The sequence below is a fragment of the Podarcis bocagei genome, assembly GCF_964188305.1.
Source record: "Podarcis bocagei genome assembly, chromosome: 12".
NCBI lineage: Eukaryota > Metazoa > Chordata > Lepidosauria > Squamata > Lacertidae > Podarcis > Podarcis bocagei.
In genome coordinates this window covers 26,188,386-26,212,376 of record NC_138137.1, presented here as the reverse complement: position 1 = coordinate 26,212,376, position 23,991 = coordinate 26,188,386, and positions in this window count along the sequence as shown.

Sequence of the window (23,991 nt, the reverse complement as noted above, 5' to 3'; positions counted from 1 at the left end):
GTAATATTGGAAGTAGAAACACTGGAAAGGGTTTTGAAAGGCTATCTATGAAAGCCAAGACTAAGCTGTCAGTTGTTCAATTAAAAAATGATAACAACACTAAATAATGGTACACTTGCTGTAGAAAAAGCAAGCCTGTGTGTTTGTCTACTCTTGTTATGAAGTCCTGGGCCTGATCTAATGAACTATGACCTATTTTTTACTGTTGGGTTTCCCGGGATTATCTGCAAGCAATATGGAGAACATTCACCCTGCTTTTAGCAATACAGCTGAGCTGCCTATAACTGTTGTTTTTTGGGGGGTTGGGAGAGCGCGCGCGTGTCGAGAAAGCTCCTGTTTTTCAACGCGCTGGGGGGGGGGGAGGGTCTGGATGTCTGAAATGGCTGCACCTCGGGGAGAAGCAGCTAACCCCCAAACCTGTCAGAGGCATTATTCCATTTTAAAGAAAAAGTGCCCTTTATTAGCATTGCAGTACGTGTGTGTTTTTGCCACCCCCATCCTGCCCCTCGCTTTGCCTTTGGCATAACGCATTGCTTCCCCTAGCATGCCATGGACACAGATTTAATTGGCTCCAACATACCCACAGCTGACTCATGCCCGAAACACCCTTTTTAAGACACGTTTCTTGCCCCTGCGCTGTGTGTCATAATCGCATAAACCGCGCAGATCCTCTACTCCCCACCCACCACCCGCAGCTGGGGGATGGGGAAGAAAACTCTAAAATATATGTAACCTTTAAAAAGAAATGTGTGGGGGGGGGAATCATTCTTCTAGCTGGCCTTAGGTTTTCCTATGCAAGCTCCGTGGAAACTGCGAAGGAGGCGCCCTCCCCGCCCCCCCATTGCCTCCCCCCCAGCCTCGATCTCGCAGCAGACGAGGTTGCAATTCAGCAACAAGCGCGCGCGCGCGCTGCATGGGAGTAGCCGTAGTAATCGTAGTAAGCCGCGCGTGAGCTCCGGGATGAGACTCCCCGGCTGTGTGTGTAGAGAGAGGAGCAAGGCCGGCTCCCGATTGGACGAGGGCTGCACCTACCAGCGCGCTCGGCCTCGTTTGCGCCGGCGCCCTCGGCTCCCTGATTCGCTCGCCTTTCTCTCCATTCACGGGCTCCTTGGGCCGTCGCGGCCGCTCTTGTCTTTGTGGCGCGAAAAGGAGGCTCGCCGCCTCGCGCCATTGCAGCTCGGGGAACCTCTTTTGTTCGCCAAGGGCGGCTCGGCTTCCCTTCCCCTTCCCCTTCCTCCTCCTCCTTCCCCCTCTGGCTGCGCTGAGGGGGCTCCTTGAAATAAAGAGGAGGAAGCGCGGCTCTCCTTCGCAGCCCAGGGGCTTCCTGCGCTCCCTCCTGCCTCCTTTCCCCTCAGCCTTGCAATAATGGCTGCTCCAGGACTCCTCCTTGGGGCTTTGCCATTTCACCTCAACTTGTAGCTTCTGGCTTGGCGAGGCTTTTTTTTCCCCCCACGCGCGTTTCCGCAGAGCTCCGCTTCTCCCTACACTTTGCAAGTTGGCAGCCTCACCTTGCAGTTTTGGATGGTTCGTTGGGTATTTTAAGTAATTCCGAATTGTACATCGCTTTTAGTATTCGAATTGGGTGGGGAGGGAATTGTGTTATAAACTCGGCTTATGGCTTTCCTTAACTCGTTTGGGAGCCTGGGATATTGCCTAATATGCAACGAGGAAACGCCCACAATGGTTGTCTTTTTCCCCCACTGACAGTTGCCACTTTTTCGAATGGAAGCTGCGCTGTTTGTTGCTGAAATGTTTAAAGGTGCAGAGTCTTCCATGAAACGTGTCTGGTGGTAACACTTTAAGGAATAACAACAGACCATTTAAAGGCTCAGCAGAGGTGAACGGCTCGTTCTTCCTGTGCACTGCAGTTTTCTGGAGGATCTAAGGAAAGAAGGCAAAACTACTCAGCAGTCGTTTAAAAAATTAGTATTTAAAGAAGGGTCTCATCGTTAGCTGTGGAAGCTTAAAAGTTCCCTCCAGTAGTGTGCTGCTGCTAAATTTCTGCAGCAGCTTGATAATGCAGTACATGCTAGCACCTTTCTTGTCAGCCAGGGCTTCTGTAGATTTAAATAGCTGCATGAGAAGGAAACAATTGAGCAGGTGAAAGAAAGGCTGTCCTTGGATGCATGTCTACACCAGGGAAGTCTTCACAATGATGAAAAGGACCATGCAGAGAACCTGCCAGAAAGAGAGGTGACAAGCTTGGTTCTTAAGTGATACCAGTTAGGGTCAAAATAAACATAGCACATGGTAAATTCAATGGAATAGTTCTCTCTTGTTATCTAATATATAGGATGTTTGTTTGCATTCTACTGTTCCATGTATTTTTTTAATCTGGAGTTATATAAAGGGAGTAACTAATTTCCTTAGCATAACAAATTAAGAAGTAACCAGATTTTTTTTTCACTATAGAAATTAATTACTAACTTGTCTGCTTACATGGTTTATTGTAGCTCAACTGTTCATCTGTGTTTTTAACATAACATTGCAAGCCGTTTATAGGAATTGGCATAATCTAATATAGTACTTTCAAGTGTGTAAACAATATTGTATTCTGTTAGCTGGAAAGCCACAACATGCAATAATATCCACAATTTGTCCACTGATTTACTGCTGAGTTTTGCAATTAAGTGGCTAAAAATGTTTGAAATAAATATTGTCTGCATTGGATTCACACATGCTACAAACGAAAAACAAATAGTCCTGAAAGATTAAGCAATGTGACATAAATATATGAAATTTGAAGCAAAATGTATGTTAACAGTTTGCAGGATGAAACAAAAATATGTCTTGTACTTCTGTATTTTCAGTAGACAAGGTGTCTGTAAAACAGTTTATAAAACTTATGTAAAGCCTAGATTCTGAAGAATTAAGATGATCAGCAAATATATGAGAATAGTAATTGTTTTGTATAGCTTTTAATATGTGTAGGATTTAGATGGGTGTTTGTGAATTAGGAATCCCACCCCACTAATATTTTCATAGGTGCTGCAGACACTCCAGATGCCTGGGTTAATCTCACTTAGTTTAAGATTTTGATTATCATTTGAATAAAATAAAAGTTTTGCAAAGAGGGTGGATTATATAAACTGTAGTCCTATTTTTGTTTAACTGGGAGTAAGTCTCATTGATTTCAATGGATTTAATTCAATGTATGAAATCCCCCTGTAGTTAATCATGATTATTAAATTATTTTGATATTCCATACATCATTCAGCATCATAAGTAGCTGATGGGCTGTCTCACTACCAGTCTTTAAAAAATGGGAGTGAATACCACTGATTGGTTTTATGTGGGTAATTTTAGGACTGCATCTGTGAAATATAATTATGTGCACTGTGTTTAGTGAGGCTTATTCCCAAGTAAGTGTGTGTTGGGGTTTCAGCCTAAATGTTTGTTTAATAACTTGCTAGGATTTGTTCTAGATTCATAAACTACTTTTAGTGTTTGCATCTCAGTTGCTTCACTTTTCTTAGAATCAACATACCTGCGGCAAATATTTTTACATTTCAGGAATAAGAAGCATAAAATGGATTCCTTCCTTATGCTTCCAAAGCAATAGTCAGGTAATACTAGTAATTCTGTTAAAATGTCAAAATAGTTTAACACTATTACATTCCTTTCTAAAACATTTCATAAGAACGACAAAATGGGAGAAATACCTTGAATGATGAGGTTTAGTAATAATTTATAGTTGCACAATTTGCTAATATTTGTTATGCTGGCATTTTCTCTTGCAGCCCAAAGCTTATTTACTTGGAAGCAAGAACCACTGATTTCTGTGAGATATGCTTACAAATAAGTATATCTACGACTGAAGACTTTAAAAGACTAAGATCCACTTAGGCAGCAACCCCAAACCCACATACCTGGGAGTAAAACAGCCCTGAATTCAGAAGGACTGACTTCTGAGCATACATGGTTAAGATTGTGCCATTAATCTGGATCCAGAGTAGGGATGCAATCCTATAAACTCTTCAGTAGGTCCCACTGAACTTAGTAGTACTTCTGAGTAGAAATGCATATGATTGTGCTGTTGAATTAATGTGAACAGTTGGTCATGACTAAGTCCCATTTATTTCAGTGGAGCCAAGGTGGCCAGTTAAAAAAAAAGAGGACAAGGCTCTGATATATTTTATAGTTGTATAGAAGCTACACCTGATGATGTTCCCTCTTCTTGATAACTATTAAAGGTATAGGAGTCCTGTTTTGTTTTGTTTTGTTCACCTGACTACCCTAATGGGAATTAGCTACAGCTAATTTACAGCACAATCCTTTGCATACCTACTCAGAAGTATGTTCCATGTGGCCAGTGGAACTTTCTCCTAGGTTGGTGTGTATCAGATTGGATCGTTAGTCTGGATCCAAACCACTATATGATATTCAGGAATATACTGATATATATGAAGCAAAGCAGTTCTTTTGTGTTATATCTGTTCTTGTAGCCAGACATTTCTACACATTCTCTCATGAAAAACTATACTAAATACATTGTCAGATGAATTCAGTCTTCATTATAAGCTGCTGTGTTTATACTTTGCAAAATTACAAAGCAATTTGTGAATTTAAATATTATCTAGTTCTCTACTCAATTTGTTCATTTGAACCTGAAAATTAGAACCTGGAAACGTGCTTGAAAATAGTTTAGTATAAGGTATATTATTTTTACCTAGTAAATCTGTGATTTGGTCGTCCCCCCCCCCCTAGTTCATTTGCTAGTTCTGAAGCAATTCATATACAAAATATAAAGTAAGTAGTATAAAAATAATGGGTAGGAAGATTATTTCAGCTGCAATCCCAACCATGTCTACTTGGAAGTCAGTGCTACTGTATTCAGTGAGGTTTACTTCCAAGTAAGTAAGTAAGTGGGGTTTGGGGTGGAAACACTAATGATAATACATTTCTGTTAACCTTGAACCTGGCAATTCAAGAGTTAAGCAGATAGGTATCAGTTTACTTAGGTTATCACATGTTGTAAAATATTACTTGGCTGTAACTCAGGCCCAAGTAATTTGAACTCCCTGAAAAATAATAGTTGGGGAGGTATCTTTCAGTCAGTAAGTTTTTACTCCCTAGAGCTTCAGACTATTCCATTCTTGACAAGCATCTTAAAGCACTTCAGTGTGATACATTTCACAGATGAATGCTCCGTCCAATAGTTCTGTTTCCAAATCAACCAATTTTTGGTTCTAAATTTGTTGAAGATTATTATCTATAGGGCAATGTAATATGTTCCTTGGCACTGGTATTTATTTCATGAAAACCTTTTTAATTGAAATAAATCCTACTGCTGCATGCCACAGCTTTTAATTATTTTTTTTAAAAGAATTATTAGTGCAATATCAGTAAGCCTACAGCTAGAAACAGCAGTAGCAACACACAACATTGCAGGAAAATAAGTTTCAGTACTGTAGTTGATTTGGCTAAATTAAATTTCAACTATCCTAGCCAAAGCAGTGGTCGCATTCATTTGTTATGAGCTAGACGTTGTAGAAGAATACTCTCTCACACACATGGGCAGTAACTTCTGAGAATGCAGGTTTACAAAGTTCCACAATAGAGGTCACGGAGGGCAGAGGGAAACTGGAGTTTTGTTGCATCAGACCTGTGGAAAAGCAGCAACCTATAAGCAAACAGGAGTATCCTACTAGCAGCTAAGGGAAAGTAAATATCCACTTTACCTGCTGCATCTAACTTTTTCTAAAACTCTGGTATATGCATTGGAATAATAATAATAATAATAATAATAATAATAATAATAATAATAATAATACACTTTTTGAGAAATCCCTGGGAGGAAGATCTGCTTTCTTTATTTGTACAATTTAAGTTTGTTCCCCCAAAATCCTGTTTGCATAGGGGTCTAGTGCGGGTGGTGTCTAACATTGAGTGCAGGCATTTTTGCTGCATTCTTCAATCTTAAAACATGTCACACACATACACACACTGGCAGTGCAGAATCATTCCTCTCCTCTGAAATGATGATTTTGAAACTGGTGAAAAAAGAACCCTCCCCCTCCAGACTAATCAAAACCAGTAGTTAAAATATCCAAGAGGGAAAGTTACAAAGGCTACAATAAAATTTGTTTATTGCAAGTGCATCAAGTCTTCAATTTACAGCCTTAAGAAGAGAAGGACAGATGAGATAACGCAAAGAAACAAAACTATTAATTTCAGATGGCTGAAATGTTAAAACATTTGTGATTTGGATTGCTCCATCTTTGAGTGGAATTTCTATTGCAGTCTTCAGGTATGAGTTCATGTAAGACACAAGGTGTGGAGGGCAAGGGTATACTAGAATACCTTTACTATTTTATTTTCAATCAAAACAAGCATCAATTCTTAGCTAGGAGGAATCAGTGAGAATATTCTTGAAAAGTGCACATTTAATGTGCTAGGCAAAGTTTTGCTGGCAATTTCTTCTAAATCAAATATAGGTCTCTAATTTTTCTGGGCAATGCTCAGAATGAGAATTTAAATCAGAAGCAGGCAGTTTTAAGTGTTTACCAGTATGAAGAACTGAGAAAGTTGCACATGTTGGGTATCTACCTCCCATGTAACTTTAAAGCTCATAAAAAGTTTACAGCTTTAATTATCCATCTATTTTTTCTCCTTCACTTTCCTTTGCCAGAGAGAACTAGTTGTGTCAAGTTTTCAAAGCTCATGTGTTTATAGTGATGGAGTGGTGGCAGGGGATAGCAGATTATTGGTACTGGAACAAATAGAATTATCTCTGTAAATAGACAATCTCACATCCAACTTTTATAGTTCTTGGGAGACGTTCTACCTTTCTGAAATTTAACCAAGAGGCTTTCACCAAGTAGAACACAACTGCGGTGTAAATATTAAGCACTGACTTCGTCATGTAAAATCCAGACTAGCAAGAGTATAGAAATGTGATTTGTCTTAAACAACCAAGAGTTGTGGCACCTTGGGGGCTAACAGATGGTCGTGCTATAAGCCAGAGTCCTGTTTGTACATCAGATGCACGAGGTTTTATCCTGCATTAGAGATATATAAACACATGGAGGTTTGGGTTTTGGTTTTTTTTGCAACCTGTGTGAAGCTGTTGTCGTTCAGTTGTGTCCAAGGTCGTTACAAAATGATATACATTTGAAAAGTTCAGATAGCAGTACTAACCTCTGAGGATCCTGCAGTTCAAATTGCTTGTATACTGGGACAGTAAACTGATGTCTTATTTAGCACCAGTTTTTGTTTGTTTATTTGAGTTACCAAAACCTCTTCCACAAACTAAATGTTGCATTTTCCTATCAGAAAAAAGGGAGAAAAATGTGCTTCTGAGAGGAAGCATAGTGTCAAGCTATGCCTGAAGTAATGTCATGGTGGTAATGGAGAAAGCCCTGTAAAGATTTTTGTTAGACCCAATAAAGGCGGTGTTTTATGGAAGGCGTAAGGAGAACTCAAGACAGTGTCCACAAATGCCGGCTGGTCACTCGGATTCTTGCAAAGAGTTGGATTCGGTGGACCTTGATCCGGAAAAGGCAATCTTCATATTCTTTAAAGCAAGTGCTCAGGGCTATTTAACACATACTAGTTATGTCAGAACTACTGAGAGATGCTGAATATGCTCTCTAGGTTTGAATATTTAAAACGTTGGTTGGGCATTGTTACGTATTTACTGTATTTCCATTCTAAACTACTCTGAACTCTAGTAAGATGAAAGGCAGTACATAAATACTTCATATTTTAAAAAAAATGCTTTAAATATATAAATCTGTTTAAAGTAGACCACTCAAAATAGATGGTAACCACCCGTTTTATGGTCCCTGGTTAGTTTCCCCCCTGAATAGACCAGTACATGTGTGTAATGCCTTTCCTCAAAAGTTATTACAACATTATCTTCTTTTTCTGTGTCCACTGTTATGTTTCTAGCTGGACAAGAAATGTTCTCTTTCTGTTGCAATGTTTAAAACAGAACACCAGTGAACTAGATCTGAATTATATTTATTAAAGACTGAGTCTGTGGCATGCTGAAAATTGTCAAAAGTCCACGACTCTCACACATTTCCTCAAGTTAACAAAGGGCGATGGCCAACCATTATACTTGATAATATGCTCACTGAAATAAATGGGACTTATTTAAATTTATATCCTGCTCTTCCAAAATGTAGAGCAGCAAACAAGTGATAAAACAATAAGAACATCTTAAAAACAATTCAGTACAAATTCAGACTGGAAAAGATCTCTGCAAAGAAGCCTTGTTGAAGGAGGTACATCTTCAGGAGGTGTTGAAAAGACAGGAGAGGCTGCCTAATATTCAAGGGGAGGGAATTCCCCAGTATTTATTTTAATGGGTGGTCTGAGTATGACAAACGTTGGCTGTTGCCCAAAAATGTTTCCATAGTGATCCTGGAGAATTCATAGTCGTAATAATCGGTGGCGACACTACCTGCAAGTTAATCCTGCAGTAATAACAAGTAAGCAGAGGAGAGAGGCTGATTTTGAGAAGTAGCTCGGTTTACGTCTTAAGTACCTGCCATTGTCAGCTTCTGTAATGGCATAATGGCAGACCTGAATGGAAATAAATATTTACTATAGCAAGGAGTACATTTAGCTGTTTCCTCCGAACAAGCAATCACATTTCTCCCATAAGGGGGAAAAAAAGCACAATGGAATAGAAGCTATTACATTTTAATATCTGATGAACTTGATCACTGCTAGGGCAAGTGTGTGAAATAATGCCATCCTAAATATGCATTGTGGAAATTTTGGTCTGCGTAGGCTGAATTTCAGACCCCCAGTCCAGGGACATATGGACTGTTCTTGTAACTGTAGATGTGGGTTTACAGGTTTCATAACTTGACATGATACAAATAAAGTGCTTTTCCTATCTCTGTTGCAGAAGAACCCTTTGATGTAGGTGTAGGTCATTGTTGTTCCCACTTTAGAAATGGGGAGTGGGAGGTTGTATACAGTACCTGGTCTATGGCCACACACAATGGACCCATGGGGAATGTTTTTTAATTTGGGTCTAGAGTCAAAGTTGGTTATCTATCCAGCGGACTTAATTGACTCAGTATATTTCATGGAACTCAATATCACACTTAACAAGTAACATAATTGGAACCAGGGTGCTGCTCACCTTCCTTTGAGAAAGATGCAAGTTGCTAATGTTGTTACAATTAGACAAACGCTATACAGTATTTGCAGGTGGTAATGTCTTATGTGTAAAATCCACAACCCCTTCTGTTCCAGATTTACTTTGGTCAACCCCTGAACAGAGGCTAAATTGAGATCTGCAGTGGATGCTAAGATCCAAGATGCTTAATGACATTTACAAGCCTATAAAACTGGTTAAACTGTTTTAGGGCCAATCCAGGAGATAATCCAAGGATGGTAGCAAAAGTTGGCTTTAGAAGGACAGGAGTCCTTTGGGTATTCCCAAACAAAAAAATTGATCTAGAATATGCAAGTGGTAGCGTGTTCATATTCACAATTTTGAAATAAGCAGAAAAAGAGCTGGAAAGTAACTGAATTTGGACCTTTTCACTTCCTAATATATATATTCCATATCTATAAATACCTATATCTATATATAACCCACAGTAGATAAAAATAAAAATGGATGTACTGTAATCTTTTTGATGACTTACCTGTTTTATCTGAAATCTTTCAGAAAGAGAGCTTGTGGAGCATAACAGTGCAAGTCCTACAGTGAAGCGGATTTACATGTCAATCCTGAATATTTACCTTGGTGTAAGACTGTAACCCTATACTGTGCTGTTAACCGTGTGAATTGTGAACCAGAAATGTTGAGGCTGCATATAGACCATACATTTAAAGTACACATCCGCACCGTCCAAGAATCCTGGCAACTGTAGAGTGTTAAGGATGCTGGGGATTGTAGCTCCTGGGGGAGGGGAACTAGAGTTCCCAGGATCCTTTTTTTCACTTGGGGAAGGTGCTTTAAATGTGTGGTGCGTATGCAGCCTCGATTTCAAATCTCATCGCAGCCACGAAAGTCAGTTGGTCGCATCAGGAAATCTCTATTGTCTCAGATTCAATGCCTTGAAGATAATAATTTTGACCTACTTTTCAGGTTACTGTCAGAACCATTGAGTAAATGTATATGAAGCACTTTAAACACTTGGGAATAGCACCAGGTAAATATATATGGATCAATATGAAAATCATCACTCTGCCAGCAATTGAAAGGATGGAAACAGCAAAGCCAAAATATGACACAATTGTTGGGTACACAGGTTGCCTTTAAAGCATTAGAAGCACTCGGTGGAACCTTGGGCTAGACTGAATTTCCAAAAGCAGGGGTAAGATTTTCGGCTGTGTTTTAATGCTTTGTTTCTGAAGGGTTCTTCTTCTGGCTGAATTGTCGGTTTGAAGGTGTTGCTTATGAAGAAAATGATGTTCCTTCCGTGAGCTGTGCTGTACATAACTGTTGTTGGAATTGGAAATTAACTGTTCATGAGTGACCCTCCCAAAAAACCTGTGTTTGTAGTTAACTAATTTCAAAACCAGCGCCTATGTATATATGCGCCATAAAACTAATCCCATGGAACTTCAGCTTGAAGAAACTATTCTTGAGATGAGATGAGAATGTTAACCCTCGTAACCTAAGAGCAGCCTTATAATAATACACGGTGGGGAGGGGAGACCTTCAGAGATATGCAAGCCTGGCTCTCTGGGGATGCAGATATACCATCTGCCCTTCCCCCACCCTTCTCCCAGCTGTCTTAGCCCTCCCATCCCCCACACAGCTGCCAAATGTCCTTCTCCATCAGACCAGGCTCTTCCTGCATCCCTCCCCCAATCAAGCTTCAGCAGCCAGGACTGGGCTTAAGGGAAGCGAGTTGGGAGAGAGAAAATAAATGGTGATCAAGAGGTCTCACTGCTTCAGAGGTAGAGCTCAGTGCCCACATTTGAAAAAACGGTTTGGTCAGGAGCTTGTGTAAATGATGTGGGACACATTTTTGCATCAGCCGTTTTATAACAACAACCCAGGCAAGTGAAATTAGGAGCTCAAGCAGTAGTTGATTTTGTGAGATACTCATCTGATCCACACCGTACAGGATTCTTTGTGGGAAGCCACATGAATTAACATTTGCTCTGAATAGAAGGTGCGGATGTGACCATCTCTGAAGAAAAGGCAGTGATGGCTCCCCCTCCAGGGCTTCCTCATGGAACCAGACGTACAGAGTAGCTTACCCCAAGCCTGTCTCCTTTGTGCGCTGCGTATTCACCCTTGAAAGCCTGGGATGGTCAGTCCTGTTTTTGCACCTGTGCAAAAAGCATCCTGGCAATGCGTTACGCAGAAACATGACCCGCAACAGCTGGTCTGGGTATAACAGGTGCCACTTTGAGGCCGAGCCCCACAGCCTCACTTGGATTGATGTCTGGCGCATGGACACTAGGTCCATTATTTGGGCAGCCTGCTGCTTATAAAATTTGGTTTAGGATTGTGCATCAGGGTTACCTGTCATGTTGTTCTTTCTGGGAGAGGTACAGAAAGATGGGACTGATGGCCGAGAGAATGGCAGAAATCGTTCCTAGGGCTGGCCCTACCATTAGGCATATGGAGATAACCTCAAGCAGCAGGTGGGAGTGGGTGGGTGCAGCAGTTAGTGGCTGTTCCCTGGCTGTTTCTCCTGAGTCCCCAGAGGTTCCCCTTGGAGAACAGAGAACAGAGCCAACAGGCATATCCAAGCGGCTACTGTGAAATTAGGATGCTGAACTTGATGGGCTACCGGCTTAATTCCACAGGACTCTTATGTTCCTAGAATTGTGCATGCCACCTGTGCTGTCCTGCTTCATTTAAATTAGCCAGCTACCCTTGAGAGAGCTAACCTGCAGCAAGTATTGAAGTCCTATTCAAATGCCAATCCAGCTTTCTGTATGTGGAATTGGGGAGGGTCAACGTTGTGGCCTGCAAAATGTCTTGCACTGGCCCTGCTAGTTCCATGTATCTAAGAGCACTTCGGGCTTGCATTTCTTGAACCTTTGGGCACTAGTGGCAAGACTTTAAAATCAAAGGGAATTTCGAAAGCTGTTAGTGGCATGGTATGGTGAGAGGGTCCCATCAAAAGATGGCACTTTAAATTCTGGAGGTGACTATAAGGATGTATGTATGTGTATACATACATTTGAAGCACTCCCCTGAGCATTGGGAACTGTAGTTTAAGGGTACTGGGAATCTTAGCTTTCCTGTGAACTACAGGAGTCTTTGAACGGAGACAATGTGCTGTAAATGTGTGGTGTGTTCACAGCCTGTGTGAACAGATGGGCTTAAATCTGAATTTTGACATTGTTTCTGTTGCATAGGAGTTGATTGACAATCCCAGGCCTGCCAAATGTAATGGGAGAAGAGTTATGTTAACATCATGGCAGGAACGTGGATTAGAGGCATAGGGCTCTTGCACCCATATACAAACCTCCAGATTACACACCCTGCAGTGTTTTAAAGTCTGCACATGGAGGATGCATGATTTATATTCAGCATTGTTGATTGTTTTGTCACATTCTTAATTTTGTACTTAGCATCTCAATTTACTGGCTCATTCAGATCTGAAGGGGAGGCTCTTCTGGGGCTCAATGGTTGTAGAGGGAAAATTATAAATCATTGGGCCTTTTAATGGGATGTGATATAGTGTTAATAAAACCTAAATCATGGATTTGGGATTTGCAATTGCACCAGACTGGCTCTCCCTACCATGAAGTTAATGTGGCCCCATCTCTCCTGTCCGCCACCTACTGAAAACATTTTTTATTCCAAAGGTTTTACTCACCAGGCTGAGATATGTATATATCCAAGTTATTTTACCCTGGTCTTCAGCTGAAAAGAGACTCCAAAACAGTTTAGAAATGACAATGACAGATCCTGCCCTCAGGCTTGCAATCTAAAAGACATCACAAAACAAGGATTGGGAGAGAGGAAAAAACTCAGGCACTAGTTCTTATTTACAAAATAATTATAGCAGCCAGCTGGATGCTTTATTTCCCCATTTATATCCCACCTATCCTGAAATCCAAGGCAACCAAAATATGGTTGTTAGGTAGGCTCCCATGCAGGCAATGACCAAACCCAGAGCTGCTGAAATAGGTAAGGGAGAGAGGCCTCATATGCCTTCCTGACCAGGAATGGAAACCATTGAAGAGAGGAGCCAAATGGTCTCTCTGCTGAGCCAATGGACACCCTCCAGCTGTGTTTCTTCCTCTGCTGAAGCCCAGTGGAATGTCTTCTTGATGACTGTTAAGCGATGATCCTGATGGAGCTGGTGTCTCAGCAGAATGGATGGAGATCCTATCATCCCAGATGTCTCTCCTCCAGACGAACAGTATTTTCAGAGGGGTTTTTGTGGAGTGATCTGTGCAATATTGCCTATGTCTTAACGCTGTTCTATTTGAATCAATTTCTGTTAAAACTTTTAATTTTTTGTAAGTTGCCCTCAGTACTGCAATGGAAGGACTGGGTACAAATGGTCTTAACAAGTAAATAAAGAAGCAGACTTGGATGTGGAAGCTTCCACAAACACACACACTGCATAATTCCGACCCACCTTTAGGGCGTGAAGAAAGGCCAAAACTTCAAGCCCAATTTGGTACCCATCCTTTGTGCAAACATTTGATATTCTGTGTATGCAACCCAAGTGTCGTTTGCGACTGGACTTAACTGTCAGGGGACCTTTACCTTTTTTAACTATCCCTGGAAATGCCAGAATTATTTAATTACGGTATGTATGATAGATCCCTTCCTACTAAGCTACAAAACTACTGAATCCAAGCTGGTTACTCTAATCAGCTGCTTAACTGTTCTGCTTTATTTCATGTTGTGTGTGTTCATAAACTAGGTTCTCTGGGACTGCTTTTCATTGGCTCTACATGGACCACTCACAACAGCTTTTTACTCTTATGTAAACACAACAATCATTCGCAGAACCATAAGCTTTCCTTAAGCCTTATTTCCAATTCTCTCACTTTTTAATTAAGTACACCTATTAATTTTGCAAATGTATTTTGGCCACAGTACGATTTGATTTCCTTTCCCCAATTTCCTTTTCCTATAGGAAGCTGGTTAGATCATTTGTCAGTCTATACCAGAGGTTTTCAACCTTTTTGAGTCCATGGCTACCTTGACACAACTATAGTGGTCAAAGGTAAAGGGACCCCTGACCATTAGGTCCAGTCGTGACCGACTCTGGGGTTGCGGCGCTCATCTCGCTTTATTGGCCGAGGGAGCAGGCGTACAGCTTCTGGGTCATGTGGCCAGTATGACTAAGCCGCTTCTGGTGAACCAGAGCAGCGCACGGAAACGCCGTTTACCTTCCCGCCGGAGCGGTACCTATTTATCTAACTGCACTTTGACATGCTTTCGAACTGCTAGGTGGGCAGGAGCAGGGACTGAGCAACGGGAGCTCACCCCATCGCGGGGATTCGAACCACCGACCTTCTGATCGGCAAGTCCTAGGCTCTGGCTTAACTCACAGCTCCACCTGCGTCCCAACTATAGTGGTACCTCGGGTTAAGTACCTTAATTCGTTCCAGAGGTCCGTTCTTAACCTGAAACTGTTCTTAACCTGAAGCACCACTTTAGCTAATGGGGCCTGCTGCTGCCACCGCGCTGCCAGAGCACAACTTCTGTTCTCATCCTGAAGCAAAGTTCTTAACCCGAGGTACTATTTCTGGGTTAGCAGAGTCTGTAACCTGAAGCGTATGTAACCCGAGGTACCACTGTACGTTCTTTCTGAGGCACCCCTGTAGGACTCAGGAGCCCAGTCACATCACCCCTTGCCTGCAGAGCTGGCAGCCTCACCCTTTTTTGAACACCCTGCTTTGTGGAGTGTTTCCTCCACTCCTTTGCCCTCCCCTTGGGAATCCTCTGGGCAGTCACAGCTGTGGCCCCTGGTCTCTGAGCTGCCCCCTTGCCCCCAAAAGAGATGCCTCCTCACACTGTCCCACAGGGGCCTGGGAAGCACCCCCTGGCCAACCCCAGAGGCACCACTCACCTGGGGAGCTTGTAGCCAGGCCTGCTGCAACGAACAGCTACGCAAGCCTTTGGGAGGCAGAGACAAGACTGCATCAGAGAGAGGGAAAGAAAGAGGGGCAGAGGCCAGTGTTGCCTGCAGCACCCCTGACCATCATTTGAGGCACCCCAGTGTGTCACGGCACACTGGTTGAAAACTACTGGTCTAGATCCTTACTATCTCGTTTGACCACCAGCAGCTCCTTGTAACCAGTTGCTATCTCTTCCTTTAAACTAGCGATAGCAGGCATTGAAGCTAGGTAAAGGTAAAGGGACCTCTGACCATTAGGTCCAGTCGTGACCGACTCTGGGGTTGCGGCGCTCATCTCGCTTTATTGGCCGAGGGAGCCGGCGAACAGCTTCCGGGTCATGTGGCCAGTATGACTAAGCCGCTTCTGGTGAACCAGAGCAGTGCACGGAAACGCTGTTTACCTTCCCACCGGAGCGGTACCTATTTATCTAACTGCACTTTGACATGCTTTCGAACTGCTAGGTGGGCAGGAGCAGGGACCGAGCAACGGGAGCTCACCACATCGCGGGGATTCGAACCGCCGACTTTCTGATTGGCAAGTCCTAGACTCTGTGGTTTAACCCACAGGGCCACCCATGTCCCTAGGACCTTGTAAATCCAAAGCCTATATTTTGCCACCCTGCTGTGCTCCCTCCTAATGGTCTCACTATATAGGCAGCCAAATAATTAGCAGCTTCGTTTTTTTAGTTGTTGACTATGCATACTTCCCCACTGCCCTTGCTACAGTGATATCAATTGTTGAATTGCAGGACTAAAAAGGCTTATTGTTCTGTGCAGCTTGCGAGGGGCTGGAAGGCTTCTTGCGTAGGATTTAGAATAAAACCTCCAGATGCATCATCACCTGTGCCAATCATCCACATGCCTCAGTGACAGTATGCATGCTCACAGTAAACGCATGCTTGGAAAGCCAGGGCCAATCACAGTCCGACGTGACTACAAACTCAAAAAAGGCAGATACGTTATTGTTGCATCCGATAATCAGCATGTGTCATGGTAGATGCTTTCCCTCCCTGCAATGTGCTTTCCAAGTAGTAAATGTGTACCATATGACACAGCCTTTCTAGAGATAACAATGGTTGATAAGGGGCTTGCCTGTACTGAGTTTTATTTACAGGTTGAGTACTGCATGCCCTTTTATAGTTTGCAACTTAAAACTCTAGGGGTGTGTATGCACTGAGCTGGTATTCAGATACTGTACTGGTTTGAAAAGAATCGTACAATTGGAAGGGATCACAAGGGTCATTTAGCCAAACCCCTTGTAATGCAGGAATGTTTTTGCCCAACACGGGGCTCAAATCCACAACCTTAAGATTAAGTCTCTTGCTCTACTGACTGAGCTGTCTGGGGTTTAAAGTGGGTCTGCAAGGCAAAAAACCCCAAAGGCCTGTTTTCAGCTAGCTACCGATTCAAAACTGCTTTGATGTAAATCATGCCAGTGAGATGCTTTAGCTGTCACTTGGGTTGTGGCCAAGAACTATCTGCTTCCTTATTACCACTATTGCTCTGCTCTTTCTCATGCGCTAAACTGCCCTTGGCTCTCTGTTGCTCCAGGGCTGCTGGTCCCCTGGAGTGGATCAAAATATGGTTTGTTACTGTAAATTGCTGATATACACTATCAAGGAGCCCAACATATGTGCTACTAGGTGACTCTTGAGAGTCTCCAGTATACAAGGCTACAAAATGCAAGCAATGGTTTGCTGAAAAGCAGCTTTGTTCATGTGTATCATATAAAGCTAGAAGCTTGCTATACCTGTTTAGGGAAGTTTTTAATGTTTGAATTTCTATTCTGTTTTTAATGTTCTGTTGAAAGCCGCCCAGAGTGGCTGGGGAAATACAGCCAGATGGGTGGGGTAGAAATAATAAGTTACTATCATCATCATCATCATCATCATCATCATCATCATCATTACCACCACCACCACCACCACCACCACATTCACACATCTCGCAAAAGACGGAAAAACCAGAACTGCGGAAAATGTTTAAAATCAAGCCATTCCTCTTTGGAGCCAGCCCCGCTGCCCAAGAAATACTCTGTGTGTTTGGGCACAAGGATTCTGAATAAGATCACAATGTGAACTAAGCATTTCATCTAACAGTGCAGAGGTGGTGCAGAGATGGGGTAAATGAAGTTAAATGGCACAGGAAGATTAGGTGCTGTTATGTGAAAAATTTAAGCTAGGTAGCGCCTTTCCTAATGAAGTCACCTAAAAAGCTTATTAAAAAATCAATGACTTAAGCTCAGTTGTGTGTCCTGAAGCTAATTACGTGGAGATCCAGTTGGCATTTTCCTTTTTAAGGTGCCGTGACCAGAACTGTACATATATACAGGTGTTTTCTATAAAAGATCAACATTTTTCATGTACTGGATTTTCCAGCAACAATTGTAAGAAGACAGCAAGACAGGCAAAATAATTGATATAATCAAGGCAGCTGGAGAACTATGGGATAAAATAACGCAATATGTTGGCTAGAAATTGTTCCTATCAACAAGATATGACACATTATTAACTCAAGCATAAGACTGAAGGGTCAACCTTTCAGAGTCACTGGGAGGACAGGTTAAAAGAAACACAACAGACAAAAGAAGAAGAAGAAGAATCACAAAGCAACTTCCATATTTTATAAACACAGAAGTTCATGGATATCTGACGAACTGCAAGTTGGTGTCCCTGTTCTTGAAAAATTAAGAAATTCTATGTCACATTAAATGGCTATTGTGCTAGAATCAGAGTTAGCTTATTGGAAGAACTGAAAACCCTTCTGGGGAGTTCTTAGAAGACTTGATTCTTCTTCTGCCGAAGGACAATCAACTGTTATTTCTATCCCTCTCCTTTTTTCCATCTAACAAAAATATGCATTTTGCCTGAATGTAATCTCCTTGGATTAAGATCAAACAGCACAAAATAACATAGCACTGACATTTGAATTTCAGTTATTCTGAAGAAGGGTTAAACATTTTAAACAAAAGTAACCCAAGCAACTCACAACAATAAATAACACATACATTAAAAACAGCATTAAAAACCCCCGCAGCAGATCTAAAACTTGGCATGCAAAAGGATCCCAGAAAACCCATTAAACGCTGGAGAGCCACTGCTGGTTAATGCATACAATATTAAGCTAGATGGACCAGTGTACTGACTTGGTATGGCTTCCCATGTTCTTAAGACACACCAGACTTTTCAGTGTAGATTAGCCAGTGCTGCTCCCTCTGCATTCAGGAAGCTAGTACCAATTTCAAAGTTGTATTTCAGCTCCATTGATGTACACTTGTTAAGGCAATTACAGGCACATTTATAATGTAACTGGGATGTACCCAGGGTGCTTCGGAGAGCCCTTATCCCTCTCCTTTAACCTTCTCCCTAGGGGAGTGGCAAATGATGTTTGCCAACACATCACTAGGAAGGAGAAGTACTTTCCCGCTTCCTTGCTGCAGCAGCTAAAGTGCTGACTGTTAAGAAATACTGCCACCTAAGGCTGTGTCTGAGAATAGCAGTCTACACTATAAGCTGGTTATACAGTTAAACGTAAACATTTACAGCTCAAAAGGCTTAAACCAGGGGTCAGCAAACTTTTTCAGCAGGGGGCTGGTCCACTGTCCCTGAGACCTTATTGGGGGGCTGGACTATATTGGGGGGGGGGGAGATGAACAAATTCTTATGCCCCACAAATAACCCAGAGATGCATTTTTAATAAAAGGACACATTCTACTCATGTAAAAACACGCTGATTCCCGGACTGTCCACGGACCGGATTTAGAAGGCGACTGGGCCTGATCCAGCCTCCGGGCCTCAGTTTGCTTACCCGTGGCTTGAACAGTTTTAAAGGCTGTGTGAAAAGGCTTCCATAGAACGTGAAAGCCTGTACATGCAGGCACATTTAGCATAGTGATTTGGTTCAAACATCTTTATCAGTTTTTCATCAATACCGCTACTTACCTTATTTGGATTAATAAAATAAAATACAGTGGTACCTCGCAAGACGAAAAACGCGCAAGACAAAAGAGTTTTCCGTTTTTTGAGTCGTTCCGCAAGACGAATTTCCCTATGGGCTTGCTTCGCAAGACGAAACGCCTTGCGAGTTCTTGCGAGTTTGTTTCCTTTTTCTTAAAGCCGCTAAGCCGTTAATAGCCGTGCTTCGCAAGACGAAAAAACCGCAAGACGAAGAGACTCGCGGAACGGATTAATTTCGTCTTGCGAGGCACCACTGTAGCTGCATCAACTCCCTGCTCCCACATTCAGCCTCTCTTACAATGCAGGGTACCTCTGCTGAAGCAGTAATAGTTTTGTGAAAGGGACGGTTGTGTGTAAAAGGAATGGGAGAGAGACACCACACCAAAAGTGATCCAAGTGTACAGTGGTACCTCGGGTTAAGTACTTAATTCGTTCCGGTGGTCCGTACTTAACCTGAAACTGTTCTTAACCTGAAGCACCACTTTAGCTAATGGGGCCTCCCGCCGCCAGAGCACGATTTCTGTTCTCATCCTGAAGCAAAGTTCTTAACCTGAAGCACTATTTCTGGGTTAGCAGACTCTGTAACCTGAAGCATATGTAACCTGAAGCGTATGTAACCCAAGGTACCACTGTAATCCGAATTGCTCAGTACATTTAATGGGACCTCCTAGAATGTGAGCAAGTAGGAGGCAGCTATCAGTAGCTACCCAGCAACCACCTTGCAGGGTTGTGAGGATCAAATGGATTGGGGAGCTCTCTGAAGTCGCACAACTGGGTCTGTTGATTTGAAACAGGATCGCATTTGGTGGGTGGGGGAGAAGAGTTAAAGGCCCCTTCCACCCATGCTGCGCTCTAACTCTGGATCAGAGACCCATGTCTGTAGTTTGATTTTTAAAAAATCCTACATGCTAGGGATGACCACATGACTTGGGCCTTATTGTAGGTTACCAATGCATGCTAAACCAGTGTGTTCAGACTTTGATTGGTGGTAGTGTAAAATATGTCGACTGCTTTAAAATGCTTCGTTTCTTCACTGTTTTGAGGCGAAGTATTTTAAATGTTAAACTGTTTGTGGAACGGGATATGAAAGTGGTAACAGCAGACATATTCAACAAATCATGAAACCTAATCCTTTTTATTATTAATCCAAGTGGATAGTTCAGCGCTGATAATGCTAAGGCTGCAGGTTCGATCCCTATATGGGACATAGATGATTCTCAGATGAACTCTATGCTTCTATAATAGATGCAAAAAAAAAAATGCACATCGGCACAGGCTGATTCTGATCTTATTTAGTGAGTCTTCCTCACTACTTGCCTCTACTTGCCCGTAACATTACTTTTCTTCCCAGCGGGTTCTTCCAAGCATTACACAAACATGCACAAACAAACAAATTGTGTGTGAGAGACAAACAATAGGCACATTATTCTCAATCACCCACCCTTCATCCTTAGTTCCCAATGTGGGTTATAACAATTTAAACACAGCGTAAAAAAGTTTAAAACAGCTTACATCAAGTTACATCTAAAAACATAGGTCTCAAGTGTCAAAAGCCAGGGTAAAAAGGTGTGTCTTTATGAGCAGAGGTGAACACTCATCAAGTAAATTGAGCTATACCTTTTTCATTTTCATTTTATTTTAAATGTAGTTCAAAGGACCCTTCAAGTTAAGCTGTTTACATATTAAAAGGCTTAAGAGACAAGACCCCCCCTGTCCTAGCCAACAACAGAGATGTTGCCTCACCTTTCATCCCAGGCTAAATTGCAGTTACACGTTTTCTGAAACAGAGCTGCCGGTGTAAAAATAGTTACCTAATGTAACAGGCTCCACTTCCGAGGCTTACACTACAATGATATATGGACTGCAAATATGCAACAGAAAACCATCACTCAACAGCTCACTCTAATGGTCGTCTCTAATCCACTAATACATTTTGTGAAGGATAAAATGGCACCAGGGTAACAACAGTGAGGACTGTGGAGACCGGTGAATGCTGATCATCAGCCAGAAGGTGTAGGGTACAGGCACTACAAAGCCTTCATCCTTTTCTGAATGCATACTATTTTAAATTAAGTCATCAGGAAGTAATATATTTTCAGCACTCTGTAGCAGGTGCTAAAATCTGCAGTACAGCCAGAAACTGGTACATTAGCTTCTCTAAACTTCTTGTAGTCAAGCAGAGGGAGCAAGAAAACAAAGGAGTGGGCACAGTTAATTTCTCTCCACTCCAGACTGCCACCTATCACCAAAAAACGGGAAGGAAACACAGTTGTTTCTTCCAGCAGGTTTTCATTTTTTTATTTTGCAAAACCAATAGCTCCAAGGTTTGTCAGAAAGGTGCACTGAAGCTAATTTTTCTATTTTGGAAGTTTTTCTGTGCAACGGCTGGGGGGGGGTTAGTTGGTTAGGCAACAGGGTAATAATCTGCTTCAGTGTTACATTTAGTTTCCTATGGATTGGCCTCAAAATAAGTATGAGTTTCCTGCATACCACTGTGACCTGGTATCAAACAACCTTCAGAGAATCAAATTGAGAAAGGAGTATTTTTTTAAAAGCGCTAGGATCTATAACGTTCTAGCCAAAGGGAGCTGTTCCTGCTGTTCAACATACTGAGACAAGAATTTAAGAAAATTGATCTCTCCCAATGATCTTTATGACAGATTGTTCTTTTAAACCTGAAGACTAAGGATCTAAAAAACAAAACAAAAACAATTTCACTATACCAAGTATAGAGTCAGAGAGTGATAAACACTTTGATTGAAACATTTTACCCCAAAGATGTCCAAGCAGCGAACAAGATGGCAAAAAATTATGAGTTAAAGATGACAAAATAATGAAAACCAGAAAGGGGGTGTTGTTTTTAGATAAAACTCTGCTCACCTTGGGGAGAACACTAGCCAAACCTGTCTTTTCAGAAATAAACTACCACCTTACAGGGAAGTGATCAGAACCAAATCGCTGAGCAACCATGACTACTGTCTCCATATTCACAGGAAACACCACACAACAGAAGCCCTGTTCAGGTATTTAAACTTGCTTGTTCTCCACTAGGTGAGTGGGGACGTGCTAAATAATTCTATTCCTCCATCCCATTCCTGAAAGTCCCATAGTACTCCACATGTTGAGGCTGAATTTATGCAATCGTGCAAATTTCCCACTTGATTTAGTATCTAGGTTCTAAATGACAGGAGCCTGAGAACCACCAGCTCCCACTACAAACTTTCACCCTACAACAGGCTTCCTCAACCTTGGCCCTCCAGATGTTTTTGGCTTACAACTCCCATGATCCCTAGCTAGCAGGACCAGTGGTCAGGGATGATGGGAACCGTAGTCTCATAACATCTGGAGGGCCGAGGTTGAGGAAGCCTGCCCTACAATGTAGAGGGGCCTGTCATGGTGATGTGATGTAGTGGGCTTAATATGTGTATATCTGCTGTACCCCACTTGTATAACTGAGAACACAAGTTTATAAACATCTGAACACATGTAGCTTACAGGAAAAACTCATCAACTGTCTTCCCCGCCATCCTGGGCTTTGCCGCCTTACATGGCTTAGGACTCAGCTACATTTGTCACAATAATACGTTTTGAAATTGTTATAAACATCCAACACCAGATAACGCCAGAGAGCAAAATCCTCAATATGTGAGTAAAGCAGCCCCTTTCAGATTAATGACACTCATACATTAGCCAGGCACACTCTGCAGCCAATGCAGTGTAACCGGGGGCGGGGGTAGGGCTTGACAGACTGCTTGCCCCTTGTGAGTTCAAACTAAATGCCTAAAAATGGTGAAGATTCTCAATCATTCCAAGTGCCTGTAAATTTCAGATGAGACAGGATATGGAACATTTGTCTTACATATTGAATGCTTTGAAATTATATACCAAACCATTCTGCACATCAAACATTATCCGCGGAGACCAGTATGCGTTTGAGCTGGTAAATGAGGGGAAAGGGAGGCAATTTGTGTGTACAAATGAAAGGCAATCTCCACATCACAGGATGAGACTCAAAAGGATGAAGTCAAAGCTTCTGTCAAGAAAGAAGTACTTTTTTCTTCCTTGGCCACAGATATTTGTATTACTTTAGGTTATGCATGTATGTATTGTATAAGCACTTATGCTTAAGCCTAACGATGCTTAATGATAGAAAGTTTGGGTTGCACATACTTGCTCCTCTTTGTTTTCCAGGTAAATATCATGCATTCTAATGCTGTTTTTTAAAAAATTTAAAGTTTTGTTGTGGGTGCCTTCCAGTTCATCCCTTACACCAAGATTTGAAGAGTTTACTCAACACAGAAGCTACACACAGTATTGTAGTATGGTTGACCATTAGTTGTACCACAAAGTGGTGTTTGCTCCCAGAAAGGACAACTAGGGAAAAGAAAATGTTTGCCTGTTTTTAAATACTGAGCTTTCCTGGAATTTTGGTACTCTTGCAAGACAAACCAAAAAGTGAGGCAGGAGGTGATGTGGGCATCATGACTTTTTTTAGCGTCTTGCAGTGTATGGGCCAATGGCAATTGCTCCCACCTAGGATGTAACACACACCAAGATGCCAGTTCTCCCTCCCCCCCCCCCCCCGTGATTCCTGCTTCTCTTCAGTGTGGGACCTGTCTTTGGCCAGCTGAGGGCTCAACCCCTCCATACTGTTTTCTGCTACCTATATTTGCATGCAGCCTGAGAGCTATGCACATACACAGCTCCTGTTGATCCTGGGGAGAAGCTCTCTTCTAACGAACTAATAATAATAATAATAATTTTTTGCATGCCCATATGCTCTATCCCATTTATTGGGTTCCCATCTTGCCCCATCTCTCCATCCATTTTGCTGTTCGATATATCTTAACACTCACTTTACTAATATAGGGAGTGATACACCAGAGCTTAATCCCTCAATTCTTTTTCCATGTGCTGAATTTCAGTGACACCAGATTGTCCATAGTTTTAGGGAAGATGCTGTTGGATCTCTCTCCAGAAGCAGACTCATATGTTTTATTGTGCACACC